At 34.4% G+C, this 25135-nt stretch overlaps 1 long non-coding RNA gene across 1 annotated transcript; it reads left to right on the forward strand.

Moving 5' to 3' along the window:
* Positions 1–537: 537 nt before the first annotated feature.
* Positions 538–22193, forward strand: LOC149798968 (uncharacterized). Its single transcript, XR_016420855.1, has 3 exons — positions 538–743; positions 13364–13516; positions 20769–22193. It is a non-coding gene; the product is annotated as an uncharacterized LOC149798968 (long non-coding RNA).
* Positions 22194–25135: the final 2942 nt, after the last annotated feature.

The raw sequence follows: 25135 nt of genomic DNA on the forward strand, positions 1-25135 counted from the left end.
TTGTTGTTTATGTTTGTTTTATTGTTGTTTTTTCTTTTCGTAACAATGTAAAAAAAAAGAACCCAACTTCGATTTACAAATTTTCATTTAATGTAATCCATATTCATAATTCATACGATCAATAAAAACTAAAGTCTGTCGCGTCCTGTGAAGGACGAGTCACTTTAACCAAATCACATAGCACATTCAACCCTTGGTCAAACTGGTGATTAAATTTGTGAAATACGATTCAACATAATATGACACCTACTCATAACAGCAAAATAAATAAATTTCACACAGAAACGTAGGATTAAATGGTATTTGTGCATTTTGCATGTATAAATGAACTTAATATATTTTTAATTTCTATTCTTTTATCTGGACCAATGTTGAGAAAGATGGTTTGTTCTTTCCTTATTCGGTGTAAATTATATTGGAAGACAAATCGATTTTTACCACCTATAAACTTAGCGTGAAACGCTTTGCTTAAATCTTTCATACGATTACAATGAGCACGAGCATATTAATGGCGGCATTAGAGACAGGCAGCTCTTTACTTGTTCACATGTGACAGATCATTTTATCAGTTGTTACCATAGAAACCTATTAAACGCTGGAGATATGTTGACATTCTTCAATCACCGTGCAGCATATGAAATTAGATTCGTTTGATTCCTGACGTCTACGCAAAATGTAAAGGAAATATTCTTCGTATTCAACAATGACAAAGAATTTGTTGGATTCAATGAAATACTGACCAGGTAAGGGTTTTGTTATAAACTCTATATACATCTAATTCCGATTTTTCTTATCGCTTTTATATATCATTATGACCAGGTAAGTATTTTGTTATAAACTCTACATACATCTAAATCCGATTTTGTCGTATCGCTATGTATCTCACTATGATCATGGTAAGCATTATGTTGCACAATTTTTGCTATAGTGGCAAACTGATGCAGCGATGTAGAAGGAAAGATGCCGTCAACATGTACAAACATATTTAAAGGTATTAGGGGAAGGCGTTTCCACCTGGAATTTACATAGAACCAAACCACATTTTCACCAACATCTATAAAAGTACAAAATCGGACTGTAGAGATTTAATTGATCAAACGTATGTCAGACTTAAATCTTATCCAATCAACTTGATGGAATCCAGATTTAAATTAAAGTTCAATTTCGTTATCATTGGTGAAATCCGAGCCAGGTAGTATGCAAAGTGTAAAACTTTTAAAACCTCTATTAATCTGCTATTTTTTCTCCTAGATGTGCATATTATGTAAAAATGGATTTTAAAAATAATGTTTCGAATTGCGGTGGATTGTTTTGTCTTATTTTTTATTTGACTTTCAATCCACAGTGAGAGTTCACACACACACACACACATATAGATACACGCACACACGCGCGCGAGCGCAATCACGCAAGCACACATACACACACACACCAAATTCATTGCTAACCCAATTGAAACTCACTTTGAGGACTTTAAGACTGAACCTAACATTAAGTCTAGAATCCTACGATATCAATGGATGAAATTTCATTTTAAATAATGTTTGACCAATCGAATTCTTTTATGTTCAGACTTAAAACTTTTGGCTACGTTTTTTTAATGTGGAGTTTAATTTCATACCTTTATCCCCAGTGAGGGAAAGAACTTAGGTCTCAACGAAGTCTTCAAAGTTCTTTACATAAGCTACGTGATTTTTTCGCTTAGGCCTATTCCATTTAAACATACCACTACCCCGCGGACGGCAAAATAAAAAAACTTCCATGCATGGTCATCAATAAACAATAATCACTTCTGTGCCATGTCATATCAAAAGATGTATGGCCATGGGTGTCCAAAATTCACTGCTATGACTGGTGGTGGTAGAAAAAAATCACTTCTATGGGTGGTCACCCATTTTTGAATGTGCCTCCCCCCCCCCCCACGGGTATGTTTAAATGGAATAGCCCTTAAGAGAAACCTTGGCTTCTTGAAGTAGTGCCACTATCAGTTTTATATATGTGCCGAAAAATCATCTATACCTGAATCATATGACATCTTAATAAATGCTATATGATTTAGGTATAGATGAGTTTCTGTGAGCTTTGTAGGTTGCGTTGTGACAGAGAACATGTTTCACCTTAAGTCATGGTTTTCCAATTCGATAACGATGACCAATCGGGATAGCGTAACGAAACTGTTACGACCAAAATGTAACCTGCTCGGATATGCACTGGTATTTTTAAGAGAACAAACTAGATGCCTTATCATATAGACAAGATAACAAGTAATTATGCGAAGTGCTTCAAAATTATTCCAGAAGAATCGTTTTATGCGAACGAACATGATTAATATTGTATATCCCTTAATATATTTGTCAAGTATCACCAGATCGTACAGAAAGGGAGTTAATTCCTGTTGAAGGTTTATATGAAGCTTTTTGTAATAGAAAAATTTGAACATTGAGTGATTACGTAATATTTATAAAGTGTTATATTTTTTCTGAGGTAACTTCAATCTCATTCGAAGCGTTTGTATAAACTATAGCAATTCTCGGCCTTATCAGAAATGACAAACAAGATATGGAAACAACTTCGTACATCTACATGCTTGACGGATAATGCGTGGAACCGCGATTCCAGACTTGTTTATTTTCTAGCTTGCTAGCGGGTTTTAACAGAACTAAAACATCAAACATATCTACCAGGATAAGGAGGGCTGTATGCGAACCTTAGGCTCAGTTCGTTATGCTTATCATTAAGCTACTGACACCAATGATACACGCGTACCACAATCACTAAACATAGCAAACACTAACCACCACTGGGTCATCATATGATTTACTCTGTTTTATTTGTGTATTTGTTTACTGACTGAACTTAACTGGTATCGAATCCACGATCCCTTGGTTTACTTGTACGACGCATTACCAGCTGAGTTACAGCTGCCCCCTACTTCGTTTTTTGGGACCAAGATTGTGAAAAGTTATTGAAACAAACATGAAAGTCATTGAATACCTAAACATTGATACCTACTCTGCACCATATACAGGCTGACCCTTCGTATGATCTGTATATAACATGAACCAGGAAAAATAACCTATGATTAATGTAGATTTGATCTGTATATAACATGAACCAGGAAAAATAGCCTATGATTAATGTAGATTTGATCTGTATACAACATGAACCAGGAAAAATAACCTATGATTAATGTAGATTTGATCTGTATACAACATGAACCAGGAAAAATAACCTATGATTAAAGTAGATTTGATCTGTATATAACATGAACCAGGAAAAATAACCTATGATTAATGTAGATTTGATCTGTATACAACATGAACCAGGAAAAATAACCTATGATTAATGTAGATTTGATCTGTATACAACATGAACCAGGAAAAATAACCTATGATTAATGTAGATTTGATCTGTATACAACATGAACCAGGAAAAATAACCTATGATTAATGTAGATTTGATCTGTATACAACATGAACCAGGAAAAATAACCTATGATTAAAGTAGATTTGATCTGTATATAACATGAACCAGAAAAAATAACCTATGATTAATGTAGATTTGATCTGTATATAACATGAACCAGGAAAAATAACCTATGATTAATGTAGATTTGATCGGTATACAACATGAACCAGGAAAAATAACCTATGATTAATGTAGATACGAGGCTGTTGATTGACGAGCTATAACCCTAATTTGGGATTCCCCATCTCACATCAAGTATCACGAGAAACTCAGAGTTTGCTACAATTTACAAACGATCTCTTGAATTGTACCACATTCCATTCATTGATATCATAACCTAAACCCATGTTCTGGATCGATTCTTTATCTCTGTAATAATTCATATGTCATTTTTTTTCACTACTCGTTTATATTGTATAACGAAACGTCAAAGTAGCCTGTTGAACTATAGCTGAATTCATTAATCAATCTTTTCAAGTAATGGCGACGATAATTATTACTCCGCTTGTCTCTGACCTATTTCGTAGCAAAGCAACCAACAAGGACAAATACATAATTCTCCTTTCTGTGATTACAAATTGTATCATTATCATGAAATACTGCACCGGCTCAGTAAAGAAACCGTTCGTGTTCAAGGACACTCAATAGAACTTGTAAGCTTCTGAGCTAATAGCACATTTTCGATATCTGCATGGACAAGATTGAGAATTATGGCTTTTCATTTTATAGGGTTTAACGCCATTTTTCTCTATACGACAGGCTGGCTATTCGTGGCGGCCGATGTATTTGGTGGAGGAAGAACACGGGAACAACGTCCGACCCAAGAAAAGCTACTAGCAATCTTTTCACACACCCACAAAATAAAGAACTCTGTTGATGTTTTTTAATACATGTAATTATTAGCTGAATATCTTACTTTCCCTCCGAAAATCACATCCTGTCACAGGAATAAATGAAGTTGTTCCACGTAGAAATACAGTCCATATCATGAAAAACGTTTAAGGAATCAACTACTTTATCACTTTATGATAGGTCCAGTAGAATTATGAACGATATTCTTTAATGTTTAAATACTCCATATATTCTGCACATTTCAAACAGTTCAAAAGCGACTCTGACATAAAGTACTGATTTGTCTGCAAAGCATGAAAAGCGGGAACACGTGCTTGGGAAATAAGGCTTTGATATTGAATTTAAAAAATGTTCTAGTGATCATGTATGCAAATGAATAGCATCAATCACAATTAGATGGTAAGCAGATAAGCATAATATATCTCCAGTTGCTTAGCTCCAAGCATTAAGTTATTAATTATTCCACTTAAACGCTTGATCTTTGTTATGGTCAAGGCCACCAGGTGAGCCAGTTTTCAGCCCGTACTTGAGTCGGCATGCGTGTCAAGTACTGTTTTAACATTGCATACTTAAGCGAGATCTTCTGGGTTCTTGTCTCACAGACAAGTCGGCCTACTTGCCATCCATAATTAATCTGGCCCAGCGTGTATCAGAATTTAGCAGCTAAATACATTTTCACGTTTCAACTGAGTTTTGTTTTATGGGGGAGGAGGTAACGTAAAATTGAAATGATGAAAGCTTCGGGACTACAAAATAAATTCGGTCTTGGGGAAGATTTCGCTATATTGATGGTTCAGTTTTGATGTTGATTAGGATAAGATGGTGTATTACAGAGGTTCAATACCGCCCATCCATATTTAACATATGTATTAATAACAGTCAAATTTTACCGAGAAAACTACACTCTGTAATTATGCAAATTATAATACGTTGCCTTACATGAGCAATTTCAATTTCTTAGATCGGATCTTGAAAGTGAAAGTATACTGTTGGTCACATGATTTTATTATAACCACATGAAACCTAATCCCGATAAGTTCCAGAGCCATACAGTGTGAACCACATGAAGCCTAATCCCGATAAGTTCCAGAGCCATACAGTGTGAACCACATGAAGCCTAATCCCGATACGTTTCAAAGCCATACAGTGTGAACCACATGAAGCCTAATCCCGATAGGTTCCAGAGCCTTACAGTGTGAACCACATGAAGCCTAATCCCGATAGGTTCCAGAGCCTTACAGTGTGAACCACATGAAGCCTAATCCCGATAGGTTCCAGAGCCTTACAGTGTGAACCACATGAAGCCTAATCCCGATAAGTTCCAAAGCCATAGAGTGTGAATCACATGAAGCCTAATCCCGGTAAGTTCCAGAGCCATACAGTGTGAACCACATGAAGCCTAATCCCTCTAAGTTCCAAAGCCATAGAGTGTGAACCACATGAAGCCTAATCCCGATAAGTTCCAGAGCCATACAGTGTGAACCACATGAAGCCTAATCCCGATAAGTTCCAAAGCCATACAGTGTGAACCACATGAAGCCTAATCCCTCTAAGTTCCAGAGCCATACAGTGTGAATCAAATGAATCCTAATCCCGATAAGTTCCAGAGCCATACAGTGTGAACTACATGAAGCCTAATCCCGATAAGTTCCAGAGCCTTACAGTGTGAACCACATGAAGCCTAATCCCGATAGGTTCCAGACCTTACAGTGTGAACTACATGAAGCCTAATCCCGATAAGTTCCAGAGCCATACAGTGTGAACCACATGAAGCCTAATCCCGATAAGTTCCAAAGCCATACAGTGTGAACCACATGAAGCCTAATCCCGGTAAGTTCCAAAGCCTTACAGTGTAAACCACATGAAGCCTAATGCCGATAAGTTCCAGAGCCATACAGTGTGAACCAAATGAATCCTAATCCCGATAAGTTCCAGAGCCATACAGTGTGAACCACATGAAGTCTAATCCCGATAAGTTCCAGAGCCATACAGTGTGAACCACATGAAGCCTAATCCCGATAAGTTCCAGAGCCATACAGTGTGAAGGAAAACATTTTTTTTCTCAGAAAAAAATCTTCTGCTTTTGGAGATGCCGTGATTACAGGTGAATGATCTGCAATTATTTTATGGTTGAAAATTGGGTATCTAATTTTTGAAAAATATTTATCATTGATCTGCAAGAAAACTTCAAAACAAATCAAAGTACGAAACGGACTGGACATTATCTGACATTAGGGGACATTATATGACATTAGGGGACATCATCTGACATTATCTGACATTAGGGGACATTATATGACATTAGGGGACATTATCTGACATTATCTGACATTAGGGGACATCATCTGACATTAGGGGACATTATCTGACATTAGCGTATAGAAAAGCCACGTAGTAGGCATTTTTATTATCTCAAATATTATTTTTAACTCTGTGATATGATAATTCTGTGGTCCAACTAACACTAACAAATTCGAAAAGCTCCTTTTCAGACCATTCAGAGCTTTAGATCAAGACATAGATAGTACACATGACGTACTGTTAACAAAAGCAAACTCGTGTACTCTGCATGTTAACATGCTGATGCATATAGCTATTGAGATCAATAAAATTCAGAATGTCATTAGCTCTAATTGCTTGCGTGATCCTTAACAAAAAGACTCTAAATATTCTTCGGATACACATATGGAAGAAATACCAGACTCAAAACAGTCAGTTGTGGTAAAACAGCATTTTTATTAACTTTGCTGCCTCTTTTCATAATTGTATGAAATTTGCCAAAAACTGGAATGACATTAAATGTAATTTGTAAAGCGCAAATAGTCTTTCCTTCAAAATATTTAGGATGCTCTTTACAATGGCTGAAGAGTGTTGGCTCCTCTTCGGTATGTGCTGATTATTTGCTTCAGTTTTGATTGCCTTTAACTAGTCAGAGCTTTTTTACCCTACAGCTACATGTGATGTTTAATATATACAACTGGCTGAAAATGTTGGCTCCTCTTTGGTATGTGCTGTTTATTTGCTTCAATTTTAATTGCCTATTATTATTCTGAGCTTTGTTCCCTACATCTACGTGTGATGTTTAATACATACACTTAAATGTATATTTCTTGCAAATTCATGTGAAAGTCATGTGAAATTGTATATACATATATTTTATACACATATTTTGTATGGGGATATTTTATACTGTTTATAAAATTCACATCTCTTGGCCATGTAATTTCTGCCCACGTGAATAATTAGGAGGATGTTAGTAATCGAAGTAGAGCACTCTGTATACACGCTGTCTTGGTCAGATGGAAATGTAATACCTATAGCAACAACAACAAAAGAAAATGAAGCTTTCTGCACAGACTTGTATTGCTACACACTATTGTGTGATTTTCTGAACCAGTGTATGTATAAAATATTGTAACAAGCCAAACCCTGGCGCGAATCCCGCTAGAAATCATATGTTTCCCCTCGATTACAATGACCACTATACAACTGATGTTGTAAAATGGAAATATCAACACATCCAAAGTAAAAGTACTTTTACTCTAATTAATAAATGACCAGAGATTTCACAACTTCCCAATTGCTGTAAACCTCACAACTGCATCGTTTCTCCTAGTTAACTTTCCGTAACGTACCCCAGTAGTTTATGCTGTGAAACTATACAACTCAACCACCTACTACAGGAACTATTTTAATACGCCACCGTAAGCCAGAAAAATCATGACTTTAAGCCACATTTCGCCTGTAAATCTAAACCATAATTACAACTGCAGCAACAATAAACAGCGCCTGCCGACTACAGAGCAGTCGCTCGTCGTTTATTAATTACGTAATTTACTAGTCTCCAACCATAAATATTGCACATGGAGTCACACTATTAATTCGGACAATTAGATTTAATAAGCACTATTGAGCTCTAGGACACTCATGCGGCCCTGACCTGAATTCACCAAAAGTTAACCATGGCATCATGGTTACTCACTAACACTTCACTTCGTGACGTTTGCCCCTAGTACTTAGCTAATTATTTCGGTCTCATTACTATTTCCGCAGCACCGACTTCCCATATTCAAACAAGTAATAACAAAAATCAAAGAAATCTTTCAAATGGATAGCTATAAATAAATGTGCAAACTCTAATTACAATATATATGTGTTATAACAATATGTATGCATTGTTTCAATTATACACGCAGAGAGATTGTATCGTGTTATTTTGTAAATGACCTCATCGCCTCATCATGTAAACGATTATGTGGTTTTAGAGCTCGAATTATGTAATTCTATAAATTTTGCAAATAGCTGCATATCGAGAATCACAATTTATAATGAATCACAGCAGTCAGCTATTTCTTAAAAGAAGAAATTTTTTATTCTACAACAGGCATTATAGTCTAATATCATGTCGTCTAATTTGTAATTTTGTTCCGTTTTTGTGTGTGGTTGTTATTGTCCTGTAACCTTGGATATTGTGATATGGAGCTTTTGTCGGAATTAAATAATTGTATTCATTTATATATTGTTACGTGTTTAGGCTCGAATAAACAGTAACACAGAAAGAGTAAAAATAACAAGCCTTTTAAAATTTAACAAATAATTTATTTTCCTGGAAAATTCTGTAAAAATGAAAAAAAGGACAAGAACTTACGGTTTAAAGAATCAAATCCAAAAATAATCTAAGAATAATCCACGAATTAAATTGCAAGAGTCCTAGTAATAAATGTTCTAATAATTTCAAATTCGAATCCTGATGGAAAATCCAAGATGGATGACGTATGCTCTTGTCAGTGCTGTGTTTATCTGCAGTTCCTTGTAGAAATACAAATAATGGCACTCCGGTGTTGGAAATCCAAATTAAATTTGTAAGCAATGTCTTTCCAAAATTTCTGTGTGAGCACTCTTTAAAATATTTCCAGAGAATAAAGAATTAATCCTTTTGAAATTCAAATGATCTGAAGAAAATTATAGCTCAAGATCTGGTTACAACAAAACTAACTTGACATCAGTGTGAAAAGCCCAAAACTGATCTCTCTCTCTCTCTCTCTCTCTCTCTCTCTCTGAAACAAAGGTTATATTGTATCATAAGACGCAGTTTCGAAATTCCCCCAAGTTGCGAAATCGGGGGGGGGGGGGTCACGTGATCGTGTTTATATGACGTACGCAGAATATGGCCTTGATTAGACCAATGATTTTATTCCCAGAATAAAGATATAAAAAAGTGTTTACTTCTTAACCCACGTAGTCCCATCATGACCTTGACAACAACCAATCATTTTAAAGTAAAATAGAACTTTTTTATACTAATTTTGAATCAAGGTCAGCTTCCAGGCCAACAGCTGGTGTTTATGAAAAGAATGATTCAGGTCAACCAATTTTCTGAAAAAAAATATCATCTCCAGTGCATAAATTTACATTACAATAGCATGTAAGAATTTTTTTAAAAAATGACAATCAAACAATTAAATTAAAATAAATATATATTAAATCAGATATACGTAACACTATATTTATCAGCTACTGTATCTACTACTGTAATAACTGCATACACTGTATTGATGTAATTTTGTCGTATCGTCTGAGTAATATTGTATATTATTCAATCTTACATACCTGTAGATTGCAAAAAAGGGTTAGTAATACCACTGTATAAAGGTAACAGAAAATCAAAGAACTCCCTCGAAAGTTACAGGCCTGTTACTTTACTGCCTGTTATCTACAAAACCTTTGAGAAAATTATTCATGAACGTTTGGTAACTTGGCTCAAAGATACTAATTCTAGTATACCCAGTTCACAACAACATGGTTACCAAAAAGGTTTAGGCTGCACAACAGCGAGTTTTGTGCTGTTGCAATCAGTACAATATAATGTAAACATGGGTTCACGGGTTTTTGCTGCTTTTCTTGATACAAAAAAGGCATTTGATACCGTGTGGCACGAAGGACTGCTTTTTAAATTATTCACGTTGGGAATTACGGGTAAATCCCTTTTGATATTTTTTAACATGTATACAAATTTACAGAGTAAAGTTCTTGTAAATGGGCAATTTTCAGATTGGTTCTCAATTGGCCAAGGAGTGAGACAAGGGGGTGTTTTGTCAACCTTGATGTACACAATATTTATAAATGACTTGCTGCTACAGTTAGAAAATAGTGGATTTGGAGCAAAGATTGGATCCTTAGCTGTGGGAAATCCAACCCTAGCTGATGATATTTCACTTTTGGCTATATATCCTAGCAATCTACAAAAGCTGTTAGATATAGCATACGACTACAGTAATAAGTGGCGATTCGAGCTTAGTGTTACAAAGTCATACATTATCATTTTCGGACCCCAATACAAGAATTTTATCAATATGAAATGGTATCTTGGCCCGTCATGTTTGCCGGTCACCGATTCGGCAACACACCTGGGTCACCGGATTAACTCAAAGCTGACGTCGCATGACGCAATACTCGATGCATGCAAGAAAGGGAAAAAATCTTTTCACGGTCTGTTTGGTATTGGCATTAAACCGAATGGTTTAAATCCTTTGGTTGCTGCAAATGTAATTAAAAAGGTAATTTTCCCTTCAATGTTTTATGGAAGTGAATTATGGTGTAACATTTCAAAAAGTGACCTCGCTTTATTGGATAAAACTCTGAGGTATTTTGCCAAACATTTACAAGGTTTTCCAATACATACAAGATCAGACATTGCCCTGGGAATGCTAGGATGGACATCAGCGCAGTCCGAAATTGATAGAAGAAAATTGATGTTTTTACACAGATTGTGTTTGATGCCTAACAATGTACATACTAAACGTGTGTTTAACGTTGCGTTATTTCACTTCATTCTGAGCGGATGCATGTCAAGCTGCGGGTTAATTTCAAATTTATATTATACCTCAAAGAAGTTTGACTTGCTCGGGTATCTAACTGATTATTTACATCATTCTGAAATTCCAGATAAACATAATTGGAAAGAAATTGTAAGGTCAAAAATTGTTGGTCTTGAAAATAGCCTCTGGAGAATTCGTATGTCTAATCAAGCAGATTTTGATAGATTCTCTTCGATACACGAATACTTACGACCTGCCTCAGTGTGGCAGTCGGCTAAAACTAGACAACACACTAAGGTATTTACATATGTAGCTAAACTATGGGCTGCTGTTCCACAAACACAGCTTGATATGTGTATTAGATGTGGGAATGTTTATACAGACTTGATACTTTATTGTTGTGTTAGTTGTCCTTATATGTCGAACTTTCGAAATTCTTTCTGGGATTTCCTTACTGATAAATTTCCCCTGAGCCTGCACATTACGTTATTTAATGCAGAAGATGAGCTGCAACTACAATATCTTTAGGTAAAAGGTTACCATCAGGAGTAATCGACAAAGAAAACTCCAAGCTATTCGTCCTGTATGCAGCATACTTTGTCATGCAGTGTGCAGCTATCTTCTGTAAATAAGGTACTGAAACTTGCAACTTATGAGTTGACGAACACTTTGTTGATTGATATTGTGTAAGAATTTGTATTCCAATATAGAATATTTTTTTTTTTTTTTTTTTTTTTTTTATATTTATTGATTGTATTCAGATGATTTATTCTTATATCATGTAATCTTCCATGGAAGGAAATAAAGATGATGATGAGCTACTGTATCTACTACTGTAATAACTGCATACACTGTATTGATGTAATTTTGTCGTATCGTCTGAGTAATATTGTATATTATTTAAATCGATAATTGTTTCAATAGTCAACTGAGTACGAGCTTTTGTAGAGGTTTTGGTTTGCCTATTTTAGTTATATTCACTGAATGTAACTAAAAATTACTTTGCTTGACTTTACTTCATTGGTCACAAGGTACCGGTAAAATTATGTTCGTAAGGTCAGTCAGCCAAACATAATTCTAAGGTTTATAATATCTCCGCTTATATGGTCAGGTTTTCGTAAGGCACAGTTCGGAGCGAAGTTTGCTTTGCCAGCCTTTTTGTTTTCTTCAAGTACTGTTTACATTTTTGGCGTGAGCAAAAATACCAAGGATTATTGATTTTACCACATTTACATCGTGTGTCGGATCAACTATGAATCTAATTTGTTTCAGTATCAGGCGATCTCATTTCCTTTGATCCAATTATCAAGTAGGAATTTTACGCGACGTTAAATTACAGTATATTTCATTAATGCAGCTCTCGTGTCATTAGTGACCAAGATGAACATGCACAGAGGGTAGGCGGGTAGGCTTTGGTTGAGGATATCAAACAACAAGAGCACAACAACGGAACAGTATCATGACCTACTCATGAGCAGAACTGTGTTGCCATAACATGGATCTCCCTGATATGAGAGTATATTTTTCAAGGACCTCCACGTTTTGGTCCCGTACCCTCACTTTTTTCAATTCGGGTATGCATGTAAAAAAAGACATCACACAGGTATGCCTCCTGTCACATTTGGTCAAATCATGATTAGATATTTGTGGTGAATTTGTTTATAGATTCTATTTTACTAGCAGAGGCTATTTTATATCGAATGGAAATTATGTGTACAAATCTGAAAAACCAACATATTTTGTGCTAGTGACTGGTTGATATTGGTCCTGCAGATTTGAAGAAATTTAAAATAGTAACTGTTGACTGACAATGGACGAGGAAAGACTCGCGGCGGACAGAGACATACTTTAGGTTATTTTGGCGTTACGGACAGGTGGGCTAAAATTACTTGACTGAAATAATAGGTTACAGATTACATGTGGTATTTTAGCAGTGGTAAATTTACATCTGCTGTGATCTAGTTTTCCCTTTCTTTATCTTTGCTCATTCTGAATGTAACTTTTGATCGTCCAGCGCTATCACCAAATATTGTACAAGAACAACTTTACAGTCTGCCAGCAGATATTGTCTCGTGGCGACAGTGCTACTTACACGTGTGTTCATTTCAAATGAAAAATCGTCGAATTGGTTTTATTTCACCCAAGCTTTAGAATGTAATGATTAAACGAGTTTCTTTAATATTACCTTTCTATCATTAATTCATCAATTAATTAACTAATTTTAGCCTCCTTAAACGAGAAGTTGGAAACAATGGGTTGTGGATCGTCCCGCTCGGTAGGTGTAACGGGATCATATAGGGACTGTAGTGAAGTTTTCTTCACCGACGGTGCTTCCTCACGGGGTGAGCCTGATGGACAGGAAAAACACGGAAACTTGTGTAAGTACCGTTTAATATATTCTAAATTTAATGGTCGATTTTCCAAATATGCAAGTAACGGATTCATGTCTGCTGTCCACTTGATATTCCTTTATTACAAGATTTTGAAGTTATTGTTGGACATATTCATGAGTACTTTGTCCAGAGTATTTTAAAATATTAAATAGTTTATAAACAAGCACTTGGGATAGATTTTATTACATAGGTGTTACTCAGTAAAAGCACTTGCTGCCACCTGAAAATAATCTGTCAAAACATGCATTAGGTTGTGATGCTGGGCTATCCATGCCATCAACTCACCTACTGAATACAGATGGCTACTATTATTAAACTGGCCAAGTACCTTTTATTGCCTGCTAGTAGATACATAATGTGAGTTACGAATCATTGCTAACTTTAAAATAGTTCATATTTTGTGCACAAGAAATGAAATTTTAAAAAATAACAGAGGCTTTGAATCATATCTTAGCTCTCTCTACTCAGCTGAACCATTTCCTCAACTCCTGCATAAAAGCACCCTCGTACCTCTAGACAAGAACATTGGTAGATCACATCCCCGCTACTACATAAAATAGTAAAACGGATCCATATTTCATGATTTACTCACTGTAGTTACTACTGGACCAGTTTTATTACTTTAGGATTTTCAGCGATCTGATCTGGATTTCTCCTTCACCTTACTACTGAACGCCCAATGCAATACGTATTTCCGCGTCCACGTTTGCGCTCTTTATCTGAATGAGCAAACAATAGACCGGTCTAATATTGTGTCTTTAGTGTGAAACCAGTCAACATTCCTGAATTTTTTTATAACACTATAATGTTTAATATAAATATATTTGCTTCGAGTTGATAGAGGATTTGATAACTATTTCACTTTCAGTTTGGTCAGTATGGCAGATTTTAGGTGGTCATTTTTGTTTGCTCATTTGCTAACAAGAAAAAAGACTAGTTCATGATATCTTTATAGAAATGGAACAACCGGTAAAAAGGCATGAATTTGTTCAATGTACAATAAATGCTATCTGATCACAAAGACTATGTTACAGTGTTGACAACTAGATATAAATGATGTATGAAAAAGAACCAGTGTACAATGTACATATTATTATGAATCGAAAATCATTCTTTCGTTTATTGCATTTGTAATGATGCAATACACTCTGTGTTCAACCGCCCCATCACAAAATTCCAACGATACTCTAAATCAATAAAGTGTATCATGAGCAGTGCAAACCGCTCAGCATATCCCGTCAGGTGTCTGTACTGTACCTACATAAATTCAGTTCACTAATGTTACGGACCAGTAGTTTACTGAGGAACTAATTGCATATATGTGTTTTACAACTGGATGGGTAGGACAGTGAGACTCATCTATACCGAACTGTAAATTAGACATCTATCATATTCGTAGATTAACATGGAAAATGTTTTAACTCAACACGTACATGTCATATTTGTGACAGTAATTTATTAAACGATAAAGTTTTGATCATGATGCCCTGGCTGGAACGTTCCGATACCCAGCCACATCCCGCTATTCGTTCCTAACATGCTAAACTATGATACTCATTATATAGCATGCGAAAAATGACCAGAGAAAGAGGTAAAAAAACTCATTCCGAATAGCAACAAAAACTAAATTTTATTCAGCAAGGATTCATAGTTGATAGGTTGATGAATGACGAAAATAAAATAACAGCTAAAAGATGAATTACATTCGTAACTAGCTTTAGGTTCATAATGCAGTCATTATAACATCTGACTAAAACTTAAATTATGACAAATTCACAGAAGCACTGAAACTGTTTGAAAACATGGAGCATAAATATTTGGACAAAGTACCTTTGCTATATGAATGCCTCAGTAGTTTCTAATGATTAGCGAAATATCTGTACCACACAATGTAATGTTTAAATTACTTCTGAGTGATTTATTATATTCAATAACATTTACTAAAATGTACACGATGTGATGTCATATATCAAATTGAGCCCAGAAGGTGATGTTCACCATTGCTACCTGATATAAAACACTGTAACGCTATTTAACATTTTTGAAGAGCTGAGAAATACATGTCTGACAACACTACATACTTGATCCAGATATAAGAACACGCGGTTTAGCTCACGACGCCAGATTTAAAATATTGGGTGAAGAATTTTAACGTTGCACGGACGTTTTTATTAGTTTGATGATTGAGAGAGGAATTAGAGGATTGGTCAGATCTGACATAAATTCGCCAAGACAAATAACCAATATTATTTTGATGATTGATGATTATGAAATATAAAATAAGAAAAGGAGCATGAAAGGTCTATGTCACGTGTAAGGACAATTTCCGATTAAGCTGTTATATTTTCTATAACCACATACAAAAATTTGCATATTTGAGCAATGAGCCAATATATGCCGGTTGAATGTTTCGGGTGAGAAATGGTTAAGAACTTACGTGGTTTTTAAAAATGTAGTTGTGAATCAACTTGATAGTTTCGAATGTTGTCTCATTCTTTTCTTCTGTGATATCATTTGTAGTCACCTTATCAAGTTCGTCTTAACTGTCATGTTTTGGAGGTAGATGCTTTCTGGTCTTGTGATCAATACGAATTTGCTGGTGCGCTATTTTACCACATCTGTAGCAGTCTAGAAACTCGTTGTCGCTCAAAATCTCACATTTGTTATGTTGCTTGATACTAATAGCTGTGTTCTATTATTTATATGCTAAGGAATCATGTATTATGCTGGGACTATGTTAACTGTCAAACAATTCGTCACATACCTTTCGTTTCACGAATACAGGTTCTTTTATTTTCATTCTCTTGGTCTTCAAAATCTTTTCAACTTTGTATACGTTATCCTGTGTATCTTACAGCGATAACTCGTGCTCGTAAACTTGACCTGTATATCCTCTCCCTTTTATTCTTCTTCTTGGAAACAGCCGGATCGCATATTATTACTTGATCAATTTTAAATGTTTTCTAAGGAAGTAAGGAAGGTAGCATTTTATAAAAATTGTTTTGAATTGTGAAATTCTTATTCTTTTTCCAGTTTAGACTTAATGTGTTCGATATTATCAGTTGTCAAATAGCATAATAGATTGATTCATACTTTTTACTTGTTTTTTTCTTTTTCTTGCTCGCTTCAACTGGAGACATGTCTACTGATGTGTGATGAATGTTAATGGATCTTTCAATATGCTGTGTTAAATGATTACCCTTTGTCTGGTTTCGTTGTAAGATAAATGCCTCTACATTTTAATTTCGATTGTGTTGCTAAGCATTGAACATTTTTGTCTGAATAGGCTGGAAAGTACTCGATTGCCTCGTTCTTCAGAAAATCGTTTCCTCTTTTCTAAGACACCTTTCCTCATTAAACTTTATCTTTTTAAGATTTCAATGTTTGAACGCGTCTGTGAAAGCGTCGTGTATTTCATCTACCATTTTTTGTATGGGAAAGAAGGAGATGAATGATACGGGTACGAAAGGTTTTCAACAACAGTTCAAAGTTGCAACAACTTGCAGCAAACGTGCACTATAGATGTGGCAACGTTCCTTCTTTAACTTTTTGACAATGCGATTTGATGCGATTTGCAGCAACGTTGTTATTTAATGTCATTATATATAGCATTGATTAACCTCGTGAACAAGGTTAGCAAGTACTGTGAAAAACTTTGGGTTCGTGAAACTTCATAGTCCGTATTGCTGGCGAGAATTTACAAATTGATAGTTAAACATTACCAAAACATGGTAGCAAATTATTTTAATCTTACCCACACCAAACGTCTACAATTAACAACATGTGAAAAGTGTTCAGATAGCCATTACAATCATATGACAGAAATGCATAAAAGTATGCCTACTAAGTTTAACGGGTCTACATTAAATAATAGTTGCTTAACTGTACTGAAAACATTCTTTTTTCAAAAATGTTTCATTAAGTAATGTTTGCCTAACTGTACTGACAACATTTTTTCAAAATTATTTAGGTGTCAAAAGTACAAAGTGTTGGAAACAAAGACCAAACAATTAGTGTACTCATTTTGAAATCTAAAATATCATTTATATGTTCGTTGAACAATGTACATTAAATTACATTTTTACTTTGGTTGCTTTTGCGCAATGACACTTAACAAAACTCTATGGGTGGCTGGCCATTACAGCAGGATGAACACTCTATGGGTGGCTGGCCATTACAGCAGGATGAACACTCTGTGGGTGGCTGGCCATTACAGCAGGATGAATATGGGGACACTTAGATGCTCCAGATATTAGCACTATAATTGCAGATGTGAAACTCACCCAATTAGATGCACTTTACAGATCCTTTAATTATGACGCGGAAGATGCTTTGTGAATTTACTTGTCTGGATCAAGCAGTTTCTATGTAGTTGTTACATCCAAAATTGTTTACTGCTGATGGCATGAAAATCGTTTTCAGCGTCTGCAGTAGCTAAAAAGGTACTTCTAAAACATGATTTTGCCCATAAAAACGTTTTTTTTTCTATCTTATTTCCCTAGCACGTTTTGTAGGCCAAAGGTGCAGACACCCTTATTTAAGAAGAGATAGGATGCTATCAAATATGAGGATATGATACCACATATGCTATACTATATCTTTATTTTTATGTCTTGGCGTATGGAATTTACTACGATTCTGTGTCCGAGTATGTATCCTGTCTCAATCTAAGTCTTCGTTTTCTTCTTTTCGGGCTACTGCAAATAAATAATAAATTTAATACTAGAAAGAAAACGTATATGCAGCACGGCACATACAGCAATTTACGTTTCACTTGTACTGAAACTTTCTTTATTGTACTTGTACTTCACCTAATCTCCATTTGAAGATGACGAGGTTATTTTCTAATACAGGAGTGATTTAACAGAAATAAACTTATCTGGTTGGAAATACTTTTGCTCTAGATTAATTCTTGGACTACGGATAATGTGCATTTGTTTACATAACTGATTGGGATTTAAGCGTAGACATAGAAGCGTCACATATTATCCAAGTAATATGACGCCATTTATTGTTTCGACTATCATATACAGTGTGTATACGTGTTATCCGTAGATATATAGTTGCAAATGTGGAGGACAATTAAGATTATAGTCATATGCAATGCTTTAGGAACGTTGCTAGGATGTTTTTTTTTTTTTATCTTGTATGCTATTTTGTATCAGAACTAACTTTGACTACGCTTAAATCCCAATCAGTTATGTAAACAAATGCACATTATCATTTGATGATCATGATTAATGTTTTTATGTTGAACTATCAACTCTCTGAAAATCGTTTTGTTGGTCACATCGAAGTTTTGATTAATTATTTATCTTTTTCCAATAAATTGAAATCGTTCTGTGTTGCGACATCACCTTTGCCCTAAACGATCCAGAAATGATATGCGTTAGCTGGGCTTATCCATATACTCTTATGCAAGACCAGCAATCACTTACGACGCACATTGGTATCCATATTTAATTTGCTTGCAAGTAACAATGTCAGCTTGCAATGGTAATCAAGGTTAGTAACATAAAAGGAATTACGGTAAGAGAATATCTAACACATGACAAAATATCTACAACTTGAAATTTTATTTTACAATTTGCAACATTTTGTCATTCATTTCAAACGTACGAATAATTTCAGATTGATTTCAAATTTTGCCATTGAAATAAATGTGTCAAAAAAGCTACTTTATACACCGAGTCAATATGTGCCCTTGTTTTTAGTCTAACTTCGTTTTCCACAAGTTATACCTCTCGTTTGACGAATCGTTGTATTTTTACCTTGTAAAATTGATGAAATGTTCTTCTGTAAATTTAGCCGAATGTATATTTGTGTATCTAAAGAAAAGACATAACTTAATCCCTCCAATATTGCAAATTGTGGTTATCTTGCTATTAGAGTTGATGAGGCTTGACTTAAAGTTATTCATCTTTGAAATTGGAAAATCAACATTTATGTTATCTTCAATGCTATTTTCTATCAAAACTAACTTTCACTATGCTTTACTCCGATTCAGTCAACAAATGCACATTATAATTTGATACTATGATTGGTGTTTTAATATTAAACTATTAACTCTATGAAAACCGTTAAGTTAGTCACAATAGAGTTATGATAAATCATTTATCTTGTTCAAATAAATTGAGATCATTTTGTGTCTCAATTTTTCAGTATAGCATTATAGCTTTTTGTCAACTGCATTTAAGGTAGTATAAATATTTCAGTAATATGGCTTGTTTGAGTTGTGGGGTATATTAGGGTTCCGACAGAGTTCATGTATCACATGTAACATCCAGTATAATGAAAATTGGTCCAGTGAAAAGATCTAATAATTTCAGTGTGTTATTTGTTTGTTTGGGGATGGGGGTGGGGGTGGGGAGTATTAGGAGATGGTGCATTTGTTTGTTTTGTTGTGGGATTGGGGTATGTATTAGTAATGCAGGTGGTCCAACTCTGTTCTCGTGCAGTGGAACGATGGTGATTTTTATGCAGTATTAAAGTAAGTGGTCACCAATGAGTACATGGCTAATGAATGAGCTGGCATTTTAAGTAAAAAAGTGAATATTTTATATTTTATTTGTTGTGCATCCCGAAATCAACTATTTTAATTAGTTATATATGAATCTGCATCGTCCGTATGGACAAATAGTTGTGATAGATGGATACAAAAGTTATGGCAAAATGCAAATTACCAAACAGTTTGAAATTTAAAATCTGCAGGTTTGCGTTTGAGCATACGATTCAATTTAGGCAAGCTTGAAAAGCTCCAGATTTATCATGTCATTCTACAGATTCCAATTTATGGGTGCTCAATGTTTACATGCAGTACTTCTCTCTCTCTCTCTCTCTCTCTCTCTCTCTCTCTCTCTCTCTCTCTCTCTCATTTTTAACATCCTCGCTTCGGGCATTATCTCTTTTTTCAGTTACTCGTTCGGACGAAATCTGGAGTATTGTTTCATCTTTATATGAAAGTTTGTACATTCCTTACCAAGAACAACGTAGATTCCTGTGGGGTTAAACATGTCCTACATCAGCCTGGGCCACCGTGACATACCGTTCAGAGCTTTCTCAACACTGCTTATACCACATAAGCGGAGTTGGTGTAGCTTTCGAGTTACGGCTCAATGGCATCTAAGTCTTTCAGAGAAAAGACATTTAACGTACTGTCATACCACATTTATTACTTTAGACAATGAAACATTTTTCAACTTACTTAATAAAGAGGTATTTTTATTTTGTTCGACAGGTCAGTCCGAACGGAAAGAAGCAAAATACAAGCAGATGAATAAGACCTTGACCCAGAGTACCTATATCTCTTCTTCATCTTCTTCCGCCATTGAAGATACGACTGAACAGGAAATGGTAAAGAACGCGTGAGGATTTTAACCCATGCGTAGAAAAACAGAGCCTCAATCTCAATACCAGTCGAAATTAGAATGAATTGGTATTATCTAATCTTGTGGATTCAAACGCGGAGTTTTGTGTGATTTTGTGGCAGTAGCATTTTGGTGCGGATTTTTTTCAAGTTGAGTCTATTATACTTATCAGTACACAAACCTATTAATACTTCTACTTTTGAGGGATTTCCTTTACCAGCGGTTACAGAAATCTATGAGGATTTAAATTGTTCTTCTTTGATTTTGCATCACAACTTTATTTGCTCCGTGTGGCTTCGAATCCATGACTTCTGGTTCCAGAGCTCAGTCCAACATACCGCTTAGCTGAAGGCGTTCACTCTATAGTGTCGTTGCATCTTGTAAGTTTCAACATGGCCGCTGACCCATCATAGTGTGTTCATATATAGACCTTACGTAAGAAGTAATTGCAAAAGTATTCCCGCTTAAATCATGGTTTGACTATATAGTTCGCGCATCGTTAGACTATGACGTCACAGAAACATTTTACATCATGGCGACATTCATCTCGCCCAATATATTCATCTGACTAGAGAAGCAATGAACTATGTACATGTTTGAATGACGGTAATATATTCATCTAACTTGAGAAACATGAACTATGTACATGTTTGAATGACGGTAAATTTACACAAAAAGAGTTAAATAATGAGGAAAAAAATTCAGATGACGAACAGTATCATCCTACAGATTATTTTACTTAGATTTGTACAGTCACAGAGTGAAACAGCAAATTAACTGCATGTTTGTATTATTATTATTATTATTATTATTATTATTATTTTCCAGTCACCTCTAAAAGAAAGCGATAATAGTACAGAGGAAGAAGTGTATATGGGATATAACAGAGAAGAGAGAGAATATTCATGTTATAAATGTATTATATTAGTTTTTTGTTTTCTGTGTTACAATTCAAGTAATTACTCATTATTGCCAAGTACATTATTTTTTAATTGTATCAATCACCACTGAATGTATTCTCTCATATATTATAGATGACAAGACATGTATTATGTTAACATAATTAATTAGCTTGCAAATGATCCATAACAAAAATTATTCAACAACTGTACCTTCATATGCTTCACTATTTATTACCGAATTTCTCCAAATAAACACTTTTGTAGGCTGCATACCTTTCTAACTTGTATCTATAATATTTCTGTCTTATATTTTCCAAGGTTTGGTAATTTATTGTGAATATTAATTTAAATATGTAGTTCTTTCTTATGATGAAAATTAAATTTAAAATGTCATCATATTTGTTTTATTTCTGATATTGTATATACTAATGTGAAGTTAAAGTTTATAAGTGTATGTGACAGTTATTCAACCATTCAAACAACTTATCAAGCAAAGCTGTTTGAGGCGTATGCATTTTCTATCAACTATCGAAACAATCGAATCAAAGAGATAAATGTAAGAGTCGTGTGTATTTCTCTTTCAGCCACCCAAACAACCGTATCAAACAAAAATGTACAATGTTTGTGCACTAATTTTTCAGCCATGAAAGCAATTGTGTGAAACAAAACTTAACTGTAACGTAATCAGTAATTGCAAAAGCGATTCTTCTTTTGTCTACAAAAAGAACATACGTTGTCTTGTCTAATTCTCAGCTTTGGTCAGAAGGGCATAAGTTGGTAGAATTATTTGAACCATTTTCAGTTACAACCTTTTAAGATAAATATCGTTTGTACACGTATGTACCAATATTCTTTTGCATTGCATTCAGAACACTCATCCATGTTGAGATCACGTCTCCATTTATCTTGTGACTTGGGATTTAATTACATTTTCCACGAAAATGCAAACTACTTTGATACCTTTCCGGATTTTTCTTCTTGTGAGTAAGTAATGATGGCAAAATTTCCTCTGTTGCTCTTTGCAATATGATGTTTCCAATCTACAAATCCACATTTTTATATAGCATCTATTATACCCAAATGTTGTAAAAAAAATATTCCACTTTGATGAATTGTTTCTAGAAAAGTAATTAAAACTAATGAAATTATTGTTACAACTGAGGTCCCCAATTACGTTTAATCTTCATTTGTACAGATGGTTATACGTCATACTGTAATCTCCAGTTTTAATCAATACACTAAATCACACTGGCTCAGCATGAAACGATTTCCACGATTCAGTTCTATTAATTAATTTTTAATTTAATTAAATAATTTAAACATCTTTCCAAAAATCATTGTTTAGACCTCTATAAATCTTTCTACAAAATTCAAGTCCAAAACCAAAGCATCATGTATATTTAGCATGTTTAAATTAATAAGGTCCCCGCTTAGTTGTACATAAAATAGTCTACGTAGCCAGGATGTATTTCATGCCATCATAAACATTTTAATGTTATTCATTTTCAGTCCTACTGTACAATATTCTTGAATAAAGAATAGTCTTTGTAAAAAAAATTATTTATCCAAACTTTTAAACAACATATTTTATTAACTTTACTGATAATACTTTCGGATGGATTAGATAAAGAACGAATTAAATGATTTATCTTGGACACAGCAAGAATCGTTATAGCAGTAACTTTTTCAAAAGGAGTCAAAAGTCTCCTGGACCTTTGAGAACACGTTTCTTCTTCGGTTTTTGTCTTCATAGTATGATTAATTTTTTTAAATTTGTTGCGAATTTAATGTCAAGCAGTTTTAAAACACCAGATTTCCCACCCAATTAAATGATTTTTCATGACCAAACTTATCTCTGCTATTTATTTCCTTATTTCCAGATCAAACATCTCTAATATTTTTTTTTGTTAATGCTAAGCCCGGAGATCTTTGCATGAATTGGAATGTATATGAGGTGTAATCAATGTTGTGACAATAGCAATTAAAACAATAATAATATGCAGATTGGAATGAAATATATTCTGGAATACTATTCAAATTGAAATTAAGAACATAGCTTCTTACTGTAAATTCAAGTCCTTATATAATGAGTATCGTTCGGCTCACAACCAATAATATCCAGACTTATATATCCATTATATTGTGTACAGACATTTTCATCTTCTGTTCTTGTTTTAAATAAATGATATAATCCCCTATTATTTCACAGTTGCTTAACTGCCGTTGCCTCAAATGGTGTACCCATAATCTAAGATTTGTGTTACATTTGCCTCATGGTGTACTCATGATCTAAGATTTGTGTTACAATTGCCTCATGGTGTACTCATGATCTAAGATTTGTATTACAGTTGCCTCATGGTGTACTCATGATCTAAGATTTGTGTTACATTTGCCTCATGGTGTACTCATGATCTAAGATTTGTATTAGTGTACCTATGATCTAAGATTTGTATTACAGTTGCCTCATGGTGTACCCATAATCTAAGATTTGTGTTACATTTGCCTCATGGTGTACTCATGATCTAAGATTTGTATTAGTGTACCTATGATCTAAGATTTCTATTACAGTTGCCTCATGGTGTACCCATAGTCTAAGATTTGTGTTACAATTGTCTCAAATGGTGTATCCATAATCTAAAATTTGTATTAGAGGTGCTTCAATGGTCTATCCATAATCTAAAATTTGTGTTACAGCTCCCTCAAATGGTGTACTGATAATCTCAGATTTGCAAACTCTAGTTATTATAATATAATTTAAATATATTTTCATAAATGTAATTAGATAGAATATTTACTTGAGCAGACCGTTTACTCAGTAGATGGCAAATGTAATTAACGTACGTGTTCCGACGAAGATCTCTGTCAATGAAGCAATTTTTTTAGAGTATCTGAATGGAGCGAAGTGCCATACCTGTAGTTTCTGATATTTATATGTACATGCTATTTTGCGCACACCAATTTTGAACAGAGTATTGAAAAGGTATAGACTGTTAATCTGTTCAGAAGAATATTGTGATCAACATATTCAATGGCCGTTTTGAAATTTATGAAGACAATCCCACCCAGTGATTTTACCTGCGTTAATAGCAGATAGTCATTTGTGTATTAATTTTGTCGCAGCAATTTGATATTATAACAGAAAATCTGTTTATAATAAAATGTTTTCTCTCTCAATATTAATAAGAAACGTTGTACAGTTTCAACAAATTTTATAATGATAGTTTAGGTTATATAAGTCACGCAATTTACTAGTTATGACTATATCATCGTATGTTCCGGCTTTTAGTGTTGTTTGATCCTTTCGATTTTAGTGTTGCTTGATCCTTTCGATTTTA

Source organism: Sinohyriopsis cumingii, chromosome 5 (assembly GCF_028554795.1).
Source record: "Sinohyriopsis cumingii isolate HCF-2022 chromosome 5, ASM2855479v2, whole genome shotgun sequence".
Classification (NCBI taxonomy): Eukaryota; Metazoa; Mollusca; class Bivalvia; order Unionida; family Unionidae; genus Sinohyriopsis; species Sinohyriopsis cumingii.